A 22,468-nucleotide genomic window follows, 5' to 3' on the forward strand; every position below is an offset into this window, starting at 1 on the left:
ACCTCTTTTGATAGTGAGCCGGAGAAGACCTTTCTTAGATTAAGGAGGGAATCAAGAGGAAAGAAGGCTATTGGTGCAGAGGAAGAGGAGGAAGACTTGGATATAGACATGGAGGATGATATGGAAAACCATCATGAAGGAGAGGTAAACAATCATGCCAAAGGAGGTGCAGCTAACCCTGCTGAACCAGAGAGGAGAGTGTTGGGTTCCTACATTAATCCCAATCCTGGGAATTAGGGGAGCAGCATTCAAAAGCCAACCATCCATGCCAATAACTTCGAATTGAATCCTCAACTCATCACTCTCGTCCAAAATAATTGTTCTTTCAGAGGAAGTGCCCAATAAGACCCTAATCATCATCTCATTACATTCCTAAGGATCTGTGATACAGTAAATCAAATAGAGTTCATCCTGATGCCTACAGATTGCTTCTATTCCCATTCTTTCTAAGGGATAAAGCATCCAAGTGACTAAAATCATTTTCCAGGGAAAGCCTCACAGCTTGGGAGGATGTAGAGAATAAATTCTTGGCAAGGTTCTATCCCCCACAAAGAGTCCATAGGCTGAGAGCAGAGGTTCAAACATTCAGGAAGCAGGATGGTGAAACCTTGTATGAAGCATGGGAAAGATTCAAAGATTTGACAAGGAAATGCCCCCTGATATCTTTAATGAGTGGGTGTAACTACACATCTTTTATGAAGGGCTTTCCTATGAATAAAAGAAAATTGTGGACCACTCATCTGGAGGCTCCCTTAACAAGAAGAAAACTATTGAAGAAGCCATTGATGTCATAGAAATAGTGGCTGACAATGAGTATTTCTATGCCTCAGAGAGAAGCAACAACAGAGGAGTCATGGAATTAAACCATATGGATGCAATCCTGGCCCAAAATAAGATGATCACTAAGCAACTAGCTGATTTGACCAAGAAAATGAAGAAGAGTCAGGCTGCAGCCATCCATACTCAACCATCACTTTCAGGAGAGTTGGACACAGAGGAAGGAGTTAACTGGGAGGAAGCCAATTACTTTGGAAATTCATCTAGGCAAGCTCATGATCCATACTCAAAAACCTATAACCCTGGTTGGAGGAACCACCCAAACTTTGGATGGGAAAACCAACAAAACCAAGACCAAGACCATAAACCTCATAATCCCAACCAGTACACCTACTAACAATCCAATCCAAGATCATATCAAGATCCACACAATAATTCTTCTCAGCCACCATATCAAGCCCAAGCCAACCAGCCTCAACATCTAATTCCCACTCCACTATCAGAGGACAAACTATCCAGGATTGAAGTTGTTCTCACCAATCTTTGCAAGGAAGTCCAGGACAACAGAAATTTTAAGGAAGAAGTAAGAGATAGTATGCAAAGTCAAGGAGAGATTATTAAGAAGCTCTAACGTTAGGATTTTTTCTAGTAAATAATTTTATAAAAATAGTCGCGTTGTAGATATAGATTCTAAACCAACAGAAATCCCTTCATGCAAATGTTTTGGTTGTCATAATTAACAAACCCCTAAATAAATTAATAACCGAAGTATTTAAACATCGGGTTGTCTTCTCAAGGAATTGCAGGGAGGTATGTTCTTATTATTGGTTATGAAGATTGTGAATCAGGGTTTTTAAAGATGAGGAACAAGTAATTTAAATGGCAGGTAAAATAAATAAATAACTGTAAAATAGACTTTTGGCAAGGTATGAGAAACTGGAATTCCTATCCTAGTTATCCTTATCAATTGTGATGAGAATTGGATTTTTCTCCCACTTTGTTAACCTCTAACTATGAAGGTAAGTTAAGTGAATGAATTAATTCGAATCCTCAAGTCCGAGTCTTTCCCTGGGAAAAGTTAGAGTTATTGGATCTCGAATTAATTCTTGAAGAATTCCAATTTTCAGTCAACAATGAGTTTGATAACTCACGAGTTACCAATTAATCAACCAAAGCCAAAAGGGAATAAAATCTAGTTGAATGAAAATAATTTGGATAGAGCCCAAGCATCAGTAATATATAAATCTGAAATACCTCAATTGCATTACTAAAATAAAATCAATCCAAATATGAAGAATCATAAGCCAAATAAGTAACATCAATAATCAACAATTAAGAAAAGTCAAAATAAAAAGATATTGAACCTGATAAAAAGATGAGATAAAAATATTCCTAGTTCTAAAAATCCTAATCCTAATCCTAAGAGAGAGGAGAGAACCTCTCCCTCTAAAAACTACATCTAATCCTAAAATTATGAATTATGAAAAGCCTCCTGAGTCTCTGCATGTTTCCTGACTTTTATCTGTGTTTCTGGGCCAAAACCTGGGTTGAAATACGGCCCAGAATCTCTGCCCACGACTTTTGTAATTCTACAGATCGCACATGCCACGCGATCGCGTCATCCATGCGGATGCGTCATTCGCGTTTTTCCCTGCCACGCATTCGCGTCGTCCAGGCTTCCGCGTCACTTGTGCTTTTCCAATCCGCACGGTCGCGTGAGCCATGCGGCTGCGTCACTGCGAATTCCTTTCTTCTGCGCGGTCGCGTCGCTGACGCGTACGCGTCACTTCTCGCTGGTCATCTCCTCAATTTCTTGTGTTCCTTCCATTTTTGCAAGCTTCCTTCCCAATCTCTCACTCATTCATGCCCTATAAAGCCTGAAACACTTAACACACAGATCAAGGCATCGAATGGTAATAAGAGAGGATTAAGATTAGCTAAATTAAGACCAAAGAAGCATGTTTTCAATCATAGAACTAAACTAGGAAGGAATTGTAAAATCATGCAAATCATATGAATAAATGGGTGAAAAGCTTGATAAAACCAATCAATTAAATACAATATAAACCATAAAATAGTGGTTTATCAAGCTCAAATCTCAAGTAGGACACCTCTCATAGCAGATTCCTAAGTCTACTGATAGCTTCCCCAATGACACTGAGAAAAATCCAAGAAGGGAAATGAAGAAAGTGAGATGGGAAGAATGTAAGGCAGTTACTCTTGTGAATGAAGAAATCCTGGAAAAAGATACCAGCAAGCCAACAGAGCACAACCAAGGAAGTTCCCAGGGAAACATGGAGGAAAAGGAACAAGGAAATGGACCTGTACAGGGGAAAGAACCAAAAAGGAAGGAAATGCTGAAACCTTATGTGCCAAAGGCTCCATTTCCCCAGAGACTCAAGGGAGGTGAGAAAGAGATGTCATACTCAAGATTCATAAACATGTTTGTATCCCTCAGTGTCAACATACCTTTCATCAAAACTCTCCAACAGATGTCTACATACATCAAGTGCATGAAAGAGTTGCTGATCAAGAAAGGAACCTTGAAAGGGTGACAAACAGTAATAATGAACAAGGAATGTAGTGCCCTCATCAAAAAGGACTTACCTCTGAAAAAAAAAGATCCGGGGAGCATTCATATCCCCTGTGCCATAGGAGATACAAGGATTGATAGAGGATTCTGTGATCTAGGAGCTAGCATAAATGTGATGCCTCTGTCTCTCATGAAGAGGTTGCAAATCAATGAGCTCAAATCCACAGATGTAGTCATCCAATTAGCTGATAAAACTCAGAAGCAAGCTGAGGGAGTAGTCGAGAATGTATTAGTCAAAGTGGGAAATTACTTTCTCCCCACTGACTTTGTTGTTCTGGACATGGAAGAAAGTTACCTCCATCCAATCATCCTAGGGAGACTGTTTCTAGCCACTGCTAGAGCGCTCATAAATGTGGAACAAGGAGAGTTAATACTGAGAATACATGATAAATATCTCACCTTCCATGTTTTCAAATCCACACCTAAATATGAGCCAGAACCTAAAGAACCGAAGGATAATCATAGCAAAATGTGCCTGGAGGAAAGCAACAGTGAACCGAAAGTAGGACCCCTGAAACAATCTTTGGTGAACAAGCAAGAATTTCAAGAGATACAGCAACCAAGGGAGCTCAAGGAAGAACTTAAGCCACAAGAATCAGGAAGAGCAACCAACAAGGACCCCCTAACACAAGAGTTACGGGAGCGCTTCTGGAAGAAGGGAAAAGGTGATATCAATCCACCATCCACCAATCCCACCCCATCTTCCAACCATTCCATCTCAGTTACCTCAAGTGTTCACAATCAAAAAGGTCCTTTCCTTGGAGCATGTAGAAATCATCAAGGAATCAAGTGAAGATAGCTTCACTGTGCGGGGAGAGGACATGAGGCACTACAATCCTCCCTAACAGAGAACCAATGTCAAGCTAGTGACAATAAAAGAGTGCTACATAGGAGGCAACCCATGCTTTAGTTTATTGCTTTTACTGCTTTGATATGAATTATCACTGGTTTATTGCCATGAATTCAAGCCTTCATAGATAGAGTGAACGCTTGCATATGATATCTTGAAGCATATGATCCATCTCTAAGTTTAGTGTGCCTACAGGCAACTTAAAATGTTTTTCAAACATTAAAGATCATGTAGCCATCTTGATATATGCCTCAATATTTTCTTGGAGTATATAGCCAAACATTAAGTTTGGTGTTATATATATACTAAGAACATAAGTGATGAGAGTCAAATTTGATTTAAGCCTTGAATTTCATGAAAGTACAACCATGTTTTACATTTTTACATTCTTTTAGTTCATGTTTAAAGATAGAGAATAAAATGTTCTTATGATGATTTAATGACAAAAATGTTAAGCACGACCAACATCATTTCATAAGAGTCACTTAACCAATTTTCTTTATTTTCAATTTTTTGTTGCCACCTTCATTGCTTTTGTCGCTAAGTGTGGAGTGTGATGTTTTGGTTTTGTTGTGATGAATAGGTACATGGGAGTAGAGATTGAAGGAAAGGACAAGTCAAGATGGGGCATGGTCATCCTAGTGCTGAAAAAGGAAGTCACATGTCCTTCAAAGAGCTCCTTGGGAAGAAAAATTCTGCACATTGGATGGATAAGTATGCCTCCTTTAATAACCGAACCTACCCCCCAAAGAAGAGGCAAACTTTGTCCTCATTCAACTTTACATGCACACCCTTCATTCTCAACCATTCACAAAGAATCCTAACTATCCATTTTCCATCAGTGGTTACTATATATAGCCTTAAGTGTTTGGTGCCTCATAACTCAAGCTTCCACCCTTGTCACTCATAAACTCGATCTTGTATTCTTGAAAGCTCAAATTTATAATCGTGTCCTTTTGTGCTGCAAGTCACTCTTGTTCTATTTGTTTCCATACACTTTGCTTCACTTCCTAGCTACACTCTCATTCCACATAAGTCTCACTAGCCATACCTCATCACCCTTCGTCTACCATTACTCGGCCAAACACTAAGATAACTATGGCATCTTTATCAGGCCACAAAAGAAGAAAATGGAAAGAGCCTACTATTTAAGAAGAAAGAACCGAGTATGATCAATGGAAGTTCAGATCATCATTTCATGAAATACAATATATATGGATGAACTCCAAGTGGATATTGCCAGAAATCCCTTTTTAGCTGCTCGAAGATGAATGTCCAGAGATCTGAGAGAATATTAGAAAAAGAAAATGGGAGGCCCTCAGCAACTCGATCACCAGAATCAACACTAACATTATAAGGGAGTTTTACGCCAATACAGTGAGGCTTGATGCAACCATTCCCACTACTTATAAAATTTATGTAAGGGGTGTGGAGGTTGACTTTAGCGCGAAGACCATCATGAAAGTCTTAGGCCTGAGAGCAGCCCACTTCGACCAACCTGGTTACTAGGAAAGAATAAATGGCAATCCGGATTATGATGAAGTTGCTAGTGATATTTATGTGATTCATACTGATTGGAAGAGGGATATTCATAGGAGGCACAAACATCTGAGAAGAGGGGATCTCGCCGCTGAAGCAAAAGGGTGGTATGAACTTATAAGAAGATCAATCTTGGGCACTGTGAATACTTCAGAGGTCAACAAGAAAAGGGCCATCATGTTGCACTACATTATGGTAGGAGGGGAAATAAAAGTCCATGAGATCATTGAAAAGGACATTCAAAAGATCTCTGAGAAAAGCTCTGCTGAAGCATGGCTCTACTACCTGATGAGCGGATATTTTATACGCTTTTTGGGGGTAATTTCATGTAGATTTTAGTATATTTTAATTAGTTTTTAATAGAATTTTATTAGTTTTTAAGCAAAAATCATATTTCTGGACTTTACTATGAGTGTGTGTATTTTTCTGTAATTTCAGGTATTTTCTGGCTGAAATTGAGGGAGCTGAGCAAAAATCTGACTTAGGCTGAAAAAGGACTGCTGATGCTGTTGGATCCTGACCTCCCTGCACTCGAAATGGATTTTCTAGAGCTACAGGAGTCCAATTGGCGCGCTCTCAACGGCGTTGGAAAGTAGACATCCAGGGCTTTCCAGCAATATATAATAGTCCATACTTTGCGCAAGGATAGACGACGTAACTTGGCGTTGAACGCCAAGTTCATGCTGCTGTCTGGAGTTAAACGCCAGAAAAACGTCATGATCCGGAGTTGAACGCCAAAAACACGTCATAACCTGGAGTTTAACGCCAAGAAAGGCCTCTACTCGTGGATAGCTTTAATCTCAGCCCCAACACACACCAAGTGGGCCCCAGAAGTGGATTTCTGCACCAATTATCTTAGTTTATTCATTTTCTGTAAACCTAGGTTACTAGTTTACTATTTAAACAACTTTTACAGACATTTCTTGTACCTCATGACACTTTTAGATCTGAATTACATACTTTTGACGTCATGAGTCTCTAAACTCCATTGTTGGGGGTGAGGAGCTCTGCAGCGTCTCGATGATTTATCACAATTCCTTTGTTTTCCATTCAAACACGCGTGTTCTTATCTAAGATGTTTATTCGCGCTTAATTGTGAAGAAGGTGATGATCCGTGACACTCATCACCTTCCTCAATCCATGAACGTGTGCCTGACAACCACCTCCGTTCTACATCAGACTGAATGAATATCTCTTAGATTCCCCAACAGAATCTTCGTGGTATAAGCCGGATTGATGGCAGCATTCATGAGAATCCGGAAAGTCTAAACCTTGTCTGTGGTATTCCGAGTAGGATTCTGGGATTGAATGACTGTGACGTGCTTCAAACTCCTGAGGGCTGGGCGTTAGTGACAGACGCAAAAGAATCAATGGATTCTATTCCAACCTGATTGAGAACCGACAGATGATTAGCCGTGCTGTGACAGAGCATAGGAACGTTTTCACTGAGAGGATGGGAAGTAGCCATTGACAACGGTAACACCCTACATAGAGCTTGCCATGGAAGGAGCCTTGCGTGTATTGAAGGATTTCAAGGAAGAGTTGAAGTCAAAGGACAAAGCATCTCCAAAACTCCAACATATTCCCCAGTACTGCAAAACAAGTAACTCTATTGTTCACGTTTATCTTTCCAATCAAATCTAATTATTCCAACTTACAATTTTAAACACTTTGACATCCTAACTAGGATTAATAAAATAAACATTGATTGCTTCAAGCCAATAATCTCCGTGGGATCGACCCTTACTCACGTAAGGTATTACTTGGACGACCCAGTGCCCTTGCTGGTTAGTTGTGCGAATCACAAATTCGTGCACCAAGTTTTTGGCGCCGTTGCCGGGGATTATTGAGTTTGGACAATTGAAGGCATATTTTATTTCTTAGATTAGGAATAATTTATTTTTATTTTTATTGTTATAGAGTCATTAAATCTTGATAGGATAGCTTCTTTTCAAAAATTTCTTTTCAAAATTTATTATTTTTCTTTTAATTAATTGCTAATTTTCGTGAGTTTAGTGTCTTGTTCTAAGTTTGGTGTTAATTGCATATTTTATATTTTCTCTAAAATTTTCGTGTTAGTGTTCTTGGTTCTTCCTTGATTTTCAAGTTGTTCTTGATAATTGGTTATACCCTTTGGAACCTTTTTCAAAAATAATTTTTCTTGGATTAAATCTTGTACCAAACTCTAAGTTTGGTGTTTTCTTGTTAAGTTTTCTTTAATTTTCGAAAATTTGTCTTGGTTTTCTAAAAATTTTAAGTTTGGTGTTCTTTCTTTTGTTCTTGGTGTTCTTGTGAATCTTTAAGGTGTTCTTGAATTTTTCTTGTGTCTTGATCTTAAAATTTTTAAGTTTGGTGTTCCTTGGTGTTTTCCCTCCAAAAATTTTCGAAAATAAGGAGCATTAGATCTAAAAATTTTTAAGTCTTGTGTCTTTTGTGTGTTTTTCTCTTTCATTATAAAATTCGAAATTCAAAAAAATTTATTTTCTAACCAATTTTAAAACTACTTTTTCGAAATTTTTAATATAAAATCCAAATTTCAATTTCGAATTTTTCGGAAAATTTTCACAAAGTATTTTCAAAATATTTTTTTATATATTCCATTTTATTTATTCCACAACTATAAAATAAATAATTATCAACATATAAATTATCCCTTGTATTCCATCATGGAAGTAAGTATGAATGGACAAGACAAGAGGACTCTGGGGTCATATGCCAACCCCACTACTACTTCATATGGGAGTAGTATCTGTATACCCTCCATTGGAGTTAGTAGCTTTGAGCTGAATCCTCAGCTCATTATCATGGTGCAGCAAAACTGCCAGTATTCTGGTCTTCCACATGAAGAACCTACAGAGTTTCTGGCACAATTTCTGCAAATTGCTGATACAGTACATGATAAAGAAGTAGATCAGGATATCTACAGATTATTACTGTTTCCATTTGCTGTAAAAGATCAAGCTAAGAGGTGGTTAAATAACCAGCCTAAGAACAGCATAAAAACATGGAAACAGCTGTCAGAAAAATTCCTGAATCACTATTTCCCTCCCAAAAGGATGACACAGCTAAGGCTAAACATCCAAGGCTTCAAACAAGGAGATAATGAATCCCTTTATGATGCCAGGGAGAGATACAGAGAGATGCTAAGAAAATGCCCCTCTGAAATGTTTTCAGAATGGGTGCAATTAGACATCTTCTACTATGGGCTTACAGAAAAAGCTCAGATTTCTCTAGACCACTCAGCTGGTGGATCTATACACATGAGAAAAACAATTGAAGAAGCTCAAGAGCTTATTGATACAGTTGCCAGAAATCAGCATTTGTACCTAAGCAGTGAATCCTCTATTAAAGAAGAAGCTAAAACAGTAACTGCAGAACTCAGTCCAATGGATCAGGCTAATGAATTCAATCAGCAATTAGATTTTCTAACTCAACAGCTAGCCGAATTCAAGGAAATATTACAGGAAACAAGAATGGCTAACAGGAACATGGAAGTACAATTAAAGCAGACAGAAAAGCAACTGTCAAAACAAATAACAGAAGAATGCCAAGCAGTTCAATTAAGAAGTGGGAAAACATTAAATACCTCACTTCAAAGCAGCAGGAAACCAAGAAATGAACAAGAGGATACTCAAAATCCCTCTGAGGACAATCAGAGCCCAAAGAGGAACAAAGCTGGCGCTGAACGCCCAGATCATGCTCATTCCTGGCATTCAACGCCAGAAACAAGCATGAATCCGGCGTTGAACGCCCAAAGGGAGCATGGTTCTGGCGTTCAAACGCCAGTAACAAACAAGGAAGTGGCGTCTAACGCCACTCCAGCTCCCACCACTGGCATTCAAATGCCAGTAGGGAATAAGTCACATACAAGTGCTGACCTTTCTAAAAAGGCTTCCCAACCCACTCCTGTAGGTAATAAACCTGCAGCAACTAAGGTTGAGGAATACAAAGCCAAAATGCCTTATCCTCAAAAACTCCGCCAAGCGGAACAGGATAAGCAATTTACCCGCTTTGCAGACTATCTCAGGACTCTTGAAATAAAGATTCCGTTTGCAGAAGCACTTGAGCAAATACCTTCTTATGCTAAGTTCATGAAAGAAATCTTAAGTCATAAGAAGGATTGGAGGGAAACTGAAAAAGTCTACCTCACTGAAGAATGCAGTGCAGTCATTCTGAAAAGCTTACCTGAGAAGCTTAAAGATCCTGGGAGCTTTATGATACCATGCACATTAGAAGGTAATTGTACCAAGCAAGCTTTATGTGATCTTGGGGCAAGTATCAACTTAATACCTGCATCTACTATCAGAAAGCTTGGTTTAACTGAAGAAATTAAACCAACCAGGATATGTCTTCAACTTGCTGATGGCTCCATTAAATACCCATCAGGCGTGATTGAAGATATGATTGTCAAGGTTGGGCCATTCGCCTTTCCTACTGACTTTGTGGTGCTGGAAATGGAGGAGCACAAGAGTGCAACTCTCATTCTAGGAAGACCCTTCCTAGCAACTGGCCGAACCCTCATTGATGTCCAAAAAGGGGAAGTAACCTTGAGAGTCAATGAGGAAGAATTCAAGTTGAATGTTGTCAAAGCAATGCAACACCCAGACACCCCAAATGACTGCATGAGTGTTGATATTATTGACTCTCTGGTAAGAGAGGTCAATATGGCTGAGAGTCTCGAATCAGAGCTAGAGGACATCTTTAAAGACGTCCAGCCTGATCTGGAGGAGTCAGAGAAAATAGTGGAACCTCTGAAAATCCCTCAGGAAGAGGAGAAACCTCCTAAACCCGAGCTCAAACCATTACCACCTTCCCTAAAATATGCATTTCTGGGAGAAGGTGAAACCTTTCCTGTAATTATAAGCTCTACCTTAGAGCCACAGGAAGAGGAAGCACTAATTCAAGTGCTAAGGATGCACAAGACAGCTCTTGGGTGGTCCATTAGTGATCTTAAGGGCATTAGCCCAGCCAGATGCATGCACAAAATCTTGCTGGAGGATGATGCCAAGCCAGTGGTTCAACCACAAAGGCGGCTGAATCCAGCTATGAAAGAAGTGGTGCAGAAAGAGGTCACTAAATTACTAGAGGCTGGGATTATTTATCCTATTTCTGACAGCCCCTGGGTGAGCCCTGTCCAAGTTGTCCCTAAGAAGGGTGGCATGACAGTAATTCATAATGAAAAAAATGAACTGGTTCCGACAAGAACAGTTACAGGATGGCGTATGTGTATTGATTATAGAAGGCTCAATATAGCCACCAGAAAGGATCATTTTCCTTTACCATTCATAGACCAAATGCTAGAAAGACTAGCAGGTCATGAATACTACTGCTTCCTGGATGGATATTCAGGCTATAATCAAATTGCAGTAGATCCCCAGGATCAGGAGAAAACGGCATTCACCTGCCCATCCGGAGTATTTGCATACAGAAGGATGCCATTTGGCCTGTGCAATGCACCTGCAACTTTTCAGAGGTGCATGCTCTCAATTTTCTCTGATATGGTGGAAAAATTCCTGGAAGTCTTCATGGATGATTTTTCAGTATTTGGAGACTCATTCAGCTCCTGCCTTAACCACTTAGCACTTGTTCTGAAAAGATGCCAAGAGACTAACCTGGTTTTAAACTGGGAAAAGTGTCACTTTATGGTGACTGAAGGAATTGTCCTTGGGCACAAAATATCGAACAAGGGGATAGAGGTGGACCAAGCTAAAGTAGAGGTAATTGAAAAATTACCACCACCTGCCAATGTTAAGGCAATCAGAAGCTTTCTGGGGCATGCAGGATTCTATAGGAGGTTTATAAAGGATTTTTCAAAAATCGCCAAACCTCTGAGCAACCTGCTAGCTGCTGACACGCCATTTATCTTTGATAAAGAGTGTCTGCAGGCATTTGAGACTCTGAAAGCTAAATTGGTTACAGCACCAATCATCTCTGCACCAGACTGGACATTACCATTTGAATTGATGTGTGATGCCAGTGACCATGCCATTGGTGCAGTATTGGGACAAAGGCATGACAAGCTTCTGCACGTCATTTACTATGCCAGCCGTGTTCTAAATGATGCACAGAAGAATTACACAACCACAGAAAAAGAGCTACTTGCAGTGGTTTACGCCATTGACAAATTCAGATCCTATTTAGTAGGATCAAAAGTGATTGTGTACACTGATCATGCCGCTCTTAAGTATCTACTCACAAAGCAGGATTCAAAACCCAGACTCATCAGATGGGTGTTACTTCTGTAAGAGTTTGATATAGAAATAAGAGACAGAAAAGGGACAGAGAATCAAGTAGCAGATCACCTGTCCCGAATTGAACCAGTGGAAGGGGCGTCCCTCCCTCTCACTGAGATCTCTGAAACTTTTCCGGATGAGCAACTCTTTGCCATCCAGGAAGTGCCATGGTTTGCAGACATTGCAAACTACAAGGCAGTGAGGTTCATACCCAAGGAGTACAGTAGGGTGCAGTCAAAGAAATTAATCACAGATGCAAAGTACTATCTTTGGGATGAACCATATCTCTTCAAGAGATGCGCAGACGGAGTAATCCGTAGATGTGTGCCTAAGGAAGAAGCACAAAAGATTTTATGGCACTGCCATGGATCACAGTATGGAGGACATTTTGGAAGTGAGCGGACAGCCACAAGAGTCCTCCAAAGTGGCTTCTACTGGCCTACTCTCTATAAAGATTCCCGAGCATTTGTGCTTAATTGTGACAGCTGCCAAAGATCTGGCAATCTACCTCACAGTTATGCCATGCCTCAACAAGGGATCTTGGAGATTGAGTTGTTTGATGTATGGGGCATTGACTTCATGGGACCTTTCCCACCATCATACTCAAACACTTATATTCTGGTGGCAGTGGATTATGTATCCAAATGGGTGGAGGCTATTGCAACACCCACTAATAACACTAAAACAGTGTTAAAATTCCTCCAGAAACATATCTTCAGCAGATTCGGTATCCCTAGAGTATTAATCAGTGATGGGGGCACTCATTTCTGCAATAAACAGCTTTACTCTGCTCTGGTACGTTATGGAGTTAACCACAGGGTAGCCACCCCATATCACCCACAAACTAATGGGCAAGCTGAAGTCTCAAATAGAGAACTTAAAAGAATCCTGGAACGAACTGTAATTAATCGCAGAAAGGATTGGGCAAGAAGCTTGGATGATGCTCTGTGGGCATACAGAACAGCATTCAAAACCCCCATAGGGACCTCTCCATACCAGCTTGTGTATGGAAAGGCGTGCCACTTGCCAGTGGAACTGGAACACAAGGCCTACTGGGCAACCAGATTCCTGAACCTTGATGCCAAGTTAGCTGGAGAAAGACGATTGCTCCAGTTAAATGAGCTAGAGGAATTTAGACTCAATGCTTTCGAGAATGCAAAAATCTACAAAGAGAAAGCAAAAAGGTGGCATGATAAGAAATTATCATCCAGAGTCTTTGAGCCAGGACAGAAAGTTCTGCTATTTAATTCTAGGCTCAAATTATTCCCTGGGAAATTGAAATCCCGGTGGAGAGGTCCATATGTCATTACAAGTGTATCACCATATGGATACGTAGAGCTTCAGGATAATGACTCCAACAAAAAGTTCATTGTTAATGGGTAGAGAATTAAACATTATCTTGAAGATAATTTCGAGCAAGAATGCTCAAGACTGAGACTTCATTGAAGATCAGTGATAGTCCAGCTAAAGACATTAAAGAAGCACTTGCTGGGAGGCAACCCAGCCATTTACAAAGTTTATTTACTAATTAAATAAATTTCCTTTTTCTACAGGTATAAGTTCAAGTATCTCCAAAGGTGAAATAGGAATTGGTTGAAGTCACAGAGTTACAGGGAAATTTGGAAGCTCACTGGCGTGAAAAAGCCAGTAAGAAATACTTTGGGCGTTAAACGCCCAAAAGAAGCTCCCACTGGGCGTTTAACGCCAGTAAGGGTAGCCATTTGGGCGTTAAACGCCAGAAAGGAGCATCTTCTGGGCGTTAAACGCCAGAAAGATGCACCTTCTGGGCATTTAACGCCAGTCTGCTAGCATCCTGGGCGTTCAGAAAAACGCCAGTGACAAAGGACTTCCTGGCGTTCAACGCCAGAAAGAAGCACCAAATGGGCGTTGAACGCCCAGGAGAAGCAACAATTGGGCGTTAAACGCCCAAACCATGCACCATGTGGGCGTTTAACGCCAGGATGGTGGGAGGAGGTACAATTTCGTTTTTAATCCAAAATTTTTTATGTTTCAATCCATGATTTCTTACATAAACATATTTTAAATTATCATCCCTCAATCCAAATTAGTGTTCTAAAAATCCCAATTTCTAAAATCCTTTTTTTTCAAAAATATCAAATGTATCTTAATTTATAAAAACAAATGGTTTTCCAGTCCAATCCAAATCTTTTAAAAATTTGTTTTCAAAACTCAATTTTCTTTTTAAAATCTTTTTCAAAATTAAAAATTTCAGATTTATCTTTTAAAATTATTATTCATATCTTTCTCTTTTAAAAATTATATCTTTTTCTGATCATATCTTTTAAAATCATATCTTCTATCTTATCTCTTTCTTATTTTTCGAAAATTTCCCACCCCCCTCCCTATATCTTGTATTCGGTGACTTCCTCATCATCACCATTCCACATTGCTCTCCTCCTATCCCTCTTCTTTCTTCTCTTTTGCTTGAGGACAAGCAAAGCTCTAAGTTTGGTGTGTTTTACCCGTGATCACAAAAACTATTGTGTCTCTTGATCATGGCTCCTAAAGGGAAACAACCCAACCCAAGAGGCAAGAAAGAAAGCACTCCAAAGCCACTTTGGAATCAAGGGAAGTTCTTAACTAAAGAACATTCAGACCATTACTACAAGATAATGTGTCACAGATCAGTGATCCCGGAAGTCAGATTTGATCTGAAAGAAGATGAATATCCGGAAATCCAAGAGCAGATTCGAAACAGGAATTGGGAAATTCTGGCCAATCCTGAAACAAAAGTGGGAAGGAACATGGTTCAGGAATTCTATGCTAATCTATGGCAGACAGAAAGGCAAAGAATCATTGGAGCTGCTCTCTTTGACCATAAGACCGTAGTCAGAGGAAAGATCATTCATACCAATGCTGACAAAATCAGGGAGATATTCAAGATCCCCCAACTGAAGGATGACCCAGACTCCTTTAATAGGAGAATGATGAGGGTCAATAAAGGATTGGACAAGATTCTGGAGGATATATGCATCCCTGGAGCCAAGTGGACTACCAGTACAACTGGCATCCCAGTTCAACTCAAAAAAGAAGATCTAAAACCAGTGGCCAGAGGCTGGCTGGATTTCATTGGGCGTTCCATATTGCCCACCAGCAACCGTTCTGAGGTTACCATCAAAAGAGCTGTCATGATTCACTGCATCATGCTGGGAAAAGAAGTGGAAGTCCATCAGCTGATCTCATGTGAGCTATATAAAATAGCAAACAGGAATTCTAAGGACGCCAGATTGGCTTATCCAAGCTTAATTTCTATGCTTTGCAAAGATGCTGGAGTAAAGATGGGAATAACTGAATATATCCTAATTGAAAAGCCCATTACTGGAATATCAATGGTCAGACAACAGCAACAAGATGATTCAACCAAGAAGAGAGCACCAGAAGCTCTCCCAGAACTGCCCCAATTCGAATACTGGGAACATCTTGAGGCTTCTATTTCCAGATTGCAAGAAGCTATGGATCAAATAAAGGAAGAACAGAATAATCAAAGTAGCATGATTTGCAAACTGCTCAAGGAACAGGAGGAGCAAGGGCGTGATCTAAGGGAGCTAAAGCGCCAAAAGATTAATCCATGAAAAAGCACCACACATATTAGAGGAACACCTACTCCTCAAAACAACAGGTTGCTGAGTTCCAATTTTTTTTCCTTTCCTTTTCCTGCTTTTAACTTAGTGATAGGATAATTATAGAAATTTACCTTAGGAGATATTTAGTTTGTCTATTTTGATTTTATTTCCAATTAAGCTATAATTTATTTTTCTCATCATCATCAGGCATGAATAAAGTAGTAGATTTTTTTTAGAATAAAGAAGTAATCTATATTTTTCGAGTTCTTAATAATAAAAATTATAATTAATTACATGTGGTGGCAATACTTTTTGCTTTCTGAATGAATGCTTGAACAGTGCATAAATTGTATTTTGAATTTGATGAATATTGGCTCCTGAAAGGATGAGGAACACGAAAAATATTATTGATGATCTGAAAAATCATGAAATTGATTCTTGAAGCAAGAAAAAACAGTTCAAAAAAAAAAGTATTCACAAGCCATGAGCACTAGGCAAAAGTAAAAAGGGATCCAAGGCTTTGAGCATCAATGGATAGGAGGGCCCAAGGAAATAAAATCCAGGCCTAAGCGGCTAAACCAAGCTGTCCCTAACCATATGCTTGTGGCATGCAGGTCCAAGTTACAAGCTTGAGACTGAGTGGTTAAAGTCGTGATCCAAAGCAAAAGAGTGTGCTTAAGAGCTCTGGACACCACTAACTGGGGACTTTAGCAAAGCTAAGTCACAATCTGAAAAGGTTCACCCAGTTATGTGTCTGTGGCATTTATGTATCTGGTGGTAATACTGGAAAACAAAGTGCTTAGGGCCACAGCCAAGACTCATAAAATAACTGTGTTCAAGAATCAACATACTACACTAGGAGAGTCAATAATACTATCTGAATTCTGAGTTCCTAAGGATGCCAATCATTCTGAAAATTTAAAGATACAGGGGGATGCCAAAACTGTTCAGAAACAAAAAGCTACAAGCCCCGCTCATTTAATAAGAATATGAGCTTCAATTAAAACTCTAAAATATTATTACTTCTTAATTTCTGCTAAAGCCTATTTTATTTATCTAGTTGCTTGAGGACAAGCAACAGTTTAAGTTTGGTGTTGTGATGAGCGGATATTTTATACGCTTTTTAGGGGTAATTTCATGTAGATTTTAGTATTTTTAATTAGTTTTTAATAGAATTTTATTAGTTTTTAAGCAAAAATTATATTTCTGGACTTTACTATGAGTGTGTGTATTTTTCTGTAATTTCAGGTATTTTCTGGCTGAAATTGAGGGAGCTGAGCAAAAATCTGACTTAGGCTGAAAAAGGACTGCTGATGCTGTTGGATCCTGACCTCCCTGCACTCGAAATGGATTTTCTAGAGCTACAGGAGTCCAATTGGCGCGCTCTCAACGGCGTTGGAAAGTAGACATCCAGGGCTTTCCAGCAATATATAATAGTCCATACTTTGCGCAAGGATAGACGACGTAACTTGGCGTTGAACGCCAAGTTCATGCTGCTGTCTGGAGTTAAACGCCAGAAAAACGTCATGATCCGGAGTTGAACGCCCAAAACACGTCATAACCTGGAGTTTAACGCCAAGAAAGGCCTCTACTCGTGGATAGCTTTAATCTCAGCCCCAACACACACCAAGTGGGCCCCAGAAGTGGATTTCTGCACCAATTATCTTAGTTTATTCATTTTCTGTAAACCTAGGTTACTAGTTTACTATTTAAACAACTTTTACAGACATTTCTTGTACCTCATGACACTTTTAGATCTGAATTACATACTTTTGACGTCATGAGTCTCTAAACTCCATTGTTGGGGGTGAGGAGCTCTGCAGCGTCTCGATGATTTATCACAATTCCTTTGTTTTCCATTCAAACACGCGTGTTCTTATCTAAGATGTTTATTCGCGCTTAATTGTGAAGAAGGTGATGATCCGTGACACTCATCACCTTCCTCAATCCATGAACGTGTGCCTGACAACCACCTCCGTTCTACATCAGACTGAATGAATATCTCTTAGATTCCCCAACAGAATCTTCGTGGTATAAGCCGGATTGATGGCAGCATTCATGAGAATCCGGAAAGTCTAAACCTTGTCTGTGGTATTCCGAGTAGGATTCTGGGATTGAATGACTGTGACGTGCTTCAAACTCCTGAGGGCTGGGCGTTAGTGACAGACGCAAAAGAATCAATGGATTCTATTCCAACCTGATTGAGAACCGACAGATGATTAGCCGTGCTGTGACAGAGCATAGGAACGTTTTCACTGAGAGGATGGGAAGTAGCCATTGACAACGGTGACACCCTACATAGAGCTTGCCATGGAAGGAGCCTTGCGTGTATTGAAGGATTTCAAGGAAGAGTTGAAGTCAAAGGACAAAGCATCTCCAAAACTCCAACATATTCCCCAGTACTGCAAAACAAGTAACTCTATTGTTCACATTTATCTTTCCAATCAAATCTAATTATTCCAACTTACAATTTTAAACACTTTGACATCCTAACTAGGATTAATAAAATAAACATTGATTGCTTCAAGCCAATAATCTCCGTGGGATCGACCCTTACTCACGTAAGGTATTACTTGGACGACCCAGTGCACTTACTGGTTAGTTGTGTGAATCACAAATTCGTGCACCACTACCCGAGCGCTATAATGAAGTTATGCATAAAAGCCAGGGTGCCACTAGAGGATGCAAACCCAATTTGGCTGACTCCAGGCATGCCAATGACCCTGGAGAGAATGATGAATGTTACAGTTGCCCAACAACGTTGAAGACCACAAAGAAGGCAAAGAAGGGAAGAATCACAGCAAGGAGAGCAATAGGAAGAACCACAGCAAGGAGAGCAACAGGAGGAAGAACAACAAGAAGAGCATCCAATGCTAGCACAACCCATCATGGACATGAGCCAAATGCAAGAAGCTATTGAAAGGATGTCCCAACAATACACAAAAACTCAAGAAAGACAAGAAGAGTTCCAACTGCAATACATGAGAAGGCAAGAAAAATAGCAAGAGCTCCAGCTAAGGATGATAGGCCAGTAAAGAGATTTCCTAGCAAGATTTTTGGATTCACAAAAAGAGCTCACTCAATATCACATTGAGAGCATGAGAGCATTCAAGGAATTTACTACCCTTCACGATGCAAGATATGAGACCGAACGAGATTATGACATGAATGCTCAAACCAAGCTCAACTATGTAGTAGAACACATGCCTGTTATCAACTCAGTAATTCCAGGGTATGATGAATACCTTAAAGTGCGAGGTGACTTGGAAATAGAGAGATCACTACGCCATGACGAGGCAGTGAAAAAGAAAATGAAGAAAGTTGGATTCTGGACAAAGCTAAAGGGGAAACAAAAGGGTAATGGAGAGACTAGCAACCAAGAAGAAGAGAAGAAGAAAGGCAAGCAAGCTAAGAAATGAAAGGTGGACTCATTCCTTGTTTATCTAATTAAGAAAGAATATGTCTTTTTCAACTATTAGTCAATCTTTAGTTTGAGTTGTGTTGAATTATGTGTTAGGATTATGTTAGTTCTGCTGCCTTTAATTTTCAAATAGGTGTTTAGTCTAAGTGCCGGGTTAATTTCACTTGCTTGAATGTATGCTTGTTCCCTTGTTTTAATTAAATAAAGAAAATGTTCGAACAGAAGTGAAATAATTTCATTTGGCAAGGAATAAAATAAAGATTAAGTGGTCGTATGTATGTCTAATTGTGTAGCTAGTTTACTAATAACTAATAAAAAGTGTAGAGTGTCCCTCTTTAGTGTAAACTTAGCTGCTGTCTATGAATCTTAACAAATAGAAACCCTTGGAAGAAAGAAAGAACAAATATGAAAGAAATAAAGAATAAAAGTTAGGCACCTATAGTTTAATCTTAAGGCATGTGTCTGTGGTATTTTTGTGCAAGGATATGCTTGAAAGAGTAAGTTCATAGGAGTGCTTCATCACTTGACAACTTAGGTTAACTAACCCGGGATTGTCAACTGAAAATTCACAATCAAGAGCAACCTTGTCACAAAACCTTTAGTAACCCAAAGTGGTGCTGGACACCAAGGCCTAAAAAGTGAATAATAAACCGTGTGCCTGTAGTAGATATGTGTTGAGGAGAGACTTGGGTAACTAAGTTCTTAGGGGTGTTCCAACACCTAGCATTTTGAGCCAACTAGTTCGGGAGTGTTGACTGAAAGCCTACCTTAAAGAGTCACCTCAAAAACATGACATTGAGCTATAATGGAGAATAAGTTCATAGAAAAAGAAAAACAAAGAAAAGCAATAACAAAGGATGAATAATAAGAGGTCATAGCAGTATGTTGGTTGATGCGTAAAGGGACACTTCTCACCTAAGAATCAATAAAAAGTGAGTGATGTGCATAAAGTTGATATGCTACGATTTTAGGAAATTGCACAATCGGCAAAAATTCCTTCCGGCAAGTGCACCGGTTATCGTCAAGTAAAAAGTCACAATAGAGTGAGGTCGAATCCCACAAGGATTGGTTGAATGAGCAATTCGGATTAGAAGTGTGTTCTAGTTGAGCAGATCAAGATTTAGATGAGAATTGCGGAATCTTAAATTGCATGAATTAAAGAGCGAGAAGTTAAAGTGCTGAAATTAAAAAGGGATGGGGGTGATTGCATGAATTGAAATTGCAGAATGTAAATAGAAAGTGTAGATCAGAAATGGGAGTTCATTGGGTGTTAGGAGATATTGAGATCTCCGAATCAAAACATTTTTATCTCTTCCTCAACCAATGCATTCATTGAATTTTGCTTGGCAATCTTATATGATTGGATCCCAATCCCTTGGCTCACCAATTCTCTCTAAAAACAAACAAATTCCCAATCCCTTGGTTTAAATGTTCATAAGAAGAGATGATGCTCGATCACTGATTATACCACACAGTTTCATGAACCACAATTTGGTAGGATTACATGTCACAATATCCATCCAAACCCCAATCCAATTCACTGTGAGAAAGCTTCTCTAGCATGAATCCTCCATTCCTTTCCCAAGGTTCCGAAGGATTCCAATTATGGGTAGTTTCTTTCCCAAGACAACTACCCAATGGAATTAGATCGAGAAGCTTTCTAACAAAATTCAAGAGAAAAGATTGAAGAAGAAGATAAAACTATTATTGATTCATTGAATTACAATAGAGCTCCCTAACCCAATGAAAGGGGTTTAGTGATTCATAGCTCAGAATTCAATTACAAAATTGATGAAAAATTCCCAAGTGTCTAAAAGTCCCCCTCAGGGGCTGGATTCCCCTTCAATCCCCCTTTTTTTCAAATGCAGAAACTAAGGCCTTTAAATAGGCTCCCTAAATTACAAAATGAAAATGAAATTAAAAGCAAATTACAATCAAATGAAAATAAACTATTCTAGAGGATTCTTGTGGCCTTGATTTGGTGTTGTTGATGGGCCTTGCTTGCTTGAAGGGTAGAGTGACATAATTGATCCAAAAAGGATAATGATCCATTAAACTACACTCAAACGTTGCACCCCCCTTTCTTGAGTCGTCACTTTGTTCTCTTGTCAACCTTGCCAATTTGATGCCAAATATAGACTATTATACCTCGTTGGAAAACTATGGATGTCAGCTTTCTAACGCAACTGGAAGCACCTCAATTGGATCTCTATAGCTCAAGTTATACTCCATGGAAGGTGAAGAGGTCAGCTGGCCTGATTGCATGTTGGTACTATGCTCTTCTATGCACATTACGGGGCTGTTTTCTCCCTCAATTTTTAGTATCCACCATGCATGCCATATATGCTTGGAAAGCTCTAGATGTCTTCTTTCCAATGCATTTTGAATCACCTCATTTGGAGTTTTGTAGCTCAAGTTATTTATGTTTGAAGAAGGCATGGTCAAGCTGTTCCATATAACACGTTTAAGCTCCAGTTTAAGCTTAAACTGGAGCTTAAACGCTGGCACTCCCTGGAGGCACAAGCTCGAGCACGTTTAAGCTTCAGTTTAAGGTTAAACTGGAGCTTAAACGTGGAAATGCAAAACGCAACCCTGGAGGAGAATGTCGAACACGTTTAAGCTCCAGTTTAAGGTTAAACTGGAGCTTAAACGTGGAATGGCTCCCTGATGCATTTTATTTCTGGCGTTTAACTTCCAGTTTAAGGTTAAACTGGAGGTTAAACGCCACTTTCAGCCCTTTCCTCAGCTTTCATGATTTTGGCGTTTAAGCTCCAGTTTAAACTTAAACTGGAGCTTAAACTCCACATGTGATGTTCAAGCTTCCTTTATTGATTTTGTTGCTTCCTTGCCTAGCCTCTTCTTCCCTGAAATCATCCAAACAACTGCATCAAAGTCTTGCAAAAATTCATGAGAATTCTTCCATTCATAGCATTCAAGGAATATAACTAAAAACTCATGGAATTTGCATCAAAATCTTCATGTTTGAATGATTTAAGACAAGCATGACTATTTGGCCCAAATGATTACTTAAGGCTCAAGAAAATGCATAAAACAACTAAAAATAAAAGAAAAAGGCTAGTGAAACTAGCCTAAGATGCCTTGGCATCACAACACCAAACTTAATCCTTGCTTGTCCTCAAGCAAGTTCTGAATTATTGAGAAGAAAGAATGAAACAGAAAGTAAATTCATTAGCCATATCAGTAAGTAATTGACATTGATTAATGGGGTGTTCATGCAGAAAGTTGTTGCAGCATCACTTTATTGTTTCTTAGGTAAGAATGTCACTTTTTATGCATCCATCAAACACTGCTATGGCCTCTTGTTATTCTTATGTCCTTGGCACTTTTCCCTTTTTTTATTTTTCTTTTTCTTAGAGCTCCTTTGCTCCTTGTTTGCTCAGTGTCATGTGTTGCACAAGCCTTTGGCATTTTCTTTTTCTTATTAGTGCACTACACATATCCACTACAGGC

At 39.3% G+C, this 22,468-nt stretch overlaps 1 non-coding gene across 1 annotated transcript; it reads right to left on the reverse strand.

The window, feature by feature from the left end:
• Positions 1–560: 560 nt before the first annotated feature.
• LOC130972506 (small nucleolar RNA R71) lies at positions 561–666 on the reverse strand. The gene has a single exon (XR_009083669.1). It is a non-coding gene; the product is annotated as a small nucleolar RNA R71 (small nucleolar RNA).
• Positions 667–22,468: the final 21,802 nt, after the last annotated feature.

This window comes from Arachis stenosperma, chromosome 3, assembly GCF_014773155.1.
Source record: "Arachis stenosperma cultivar V10309 chromosome 3, arast.V10309.gnm1.PFL2, whole genome shotgun sequence".
Lineage (NCBI taxonomy): Eukaryota > Viridiplantae > Streptophyta > Magnoliopsida > Fabales > Fabaceae > Arachis > Arachis stenosperma.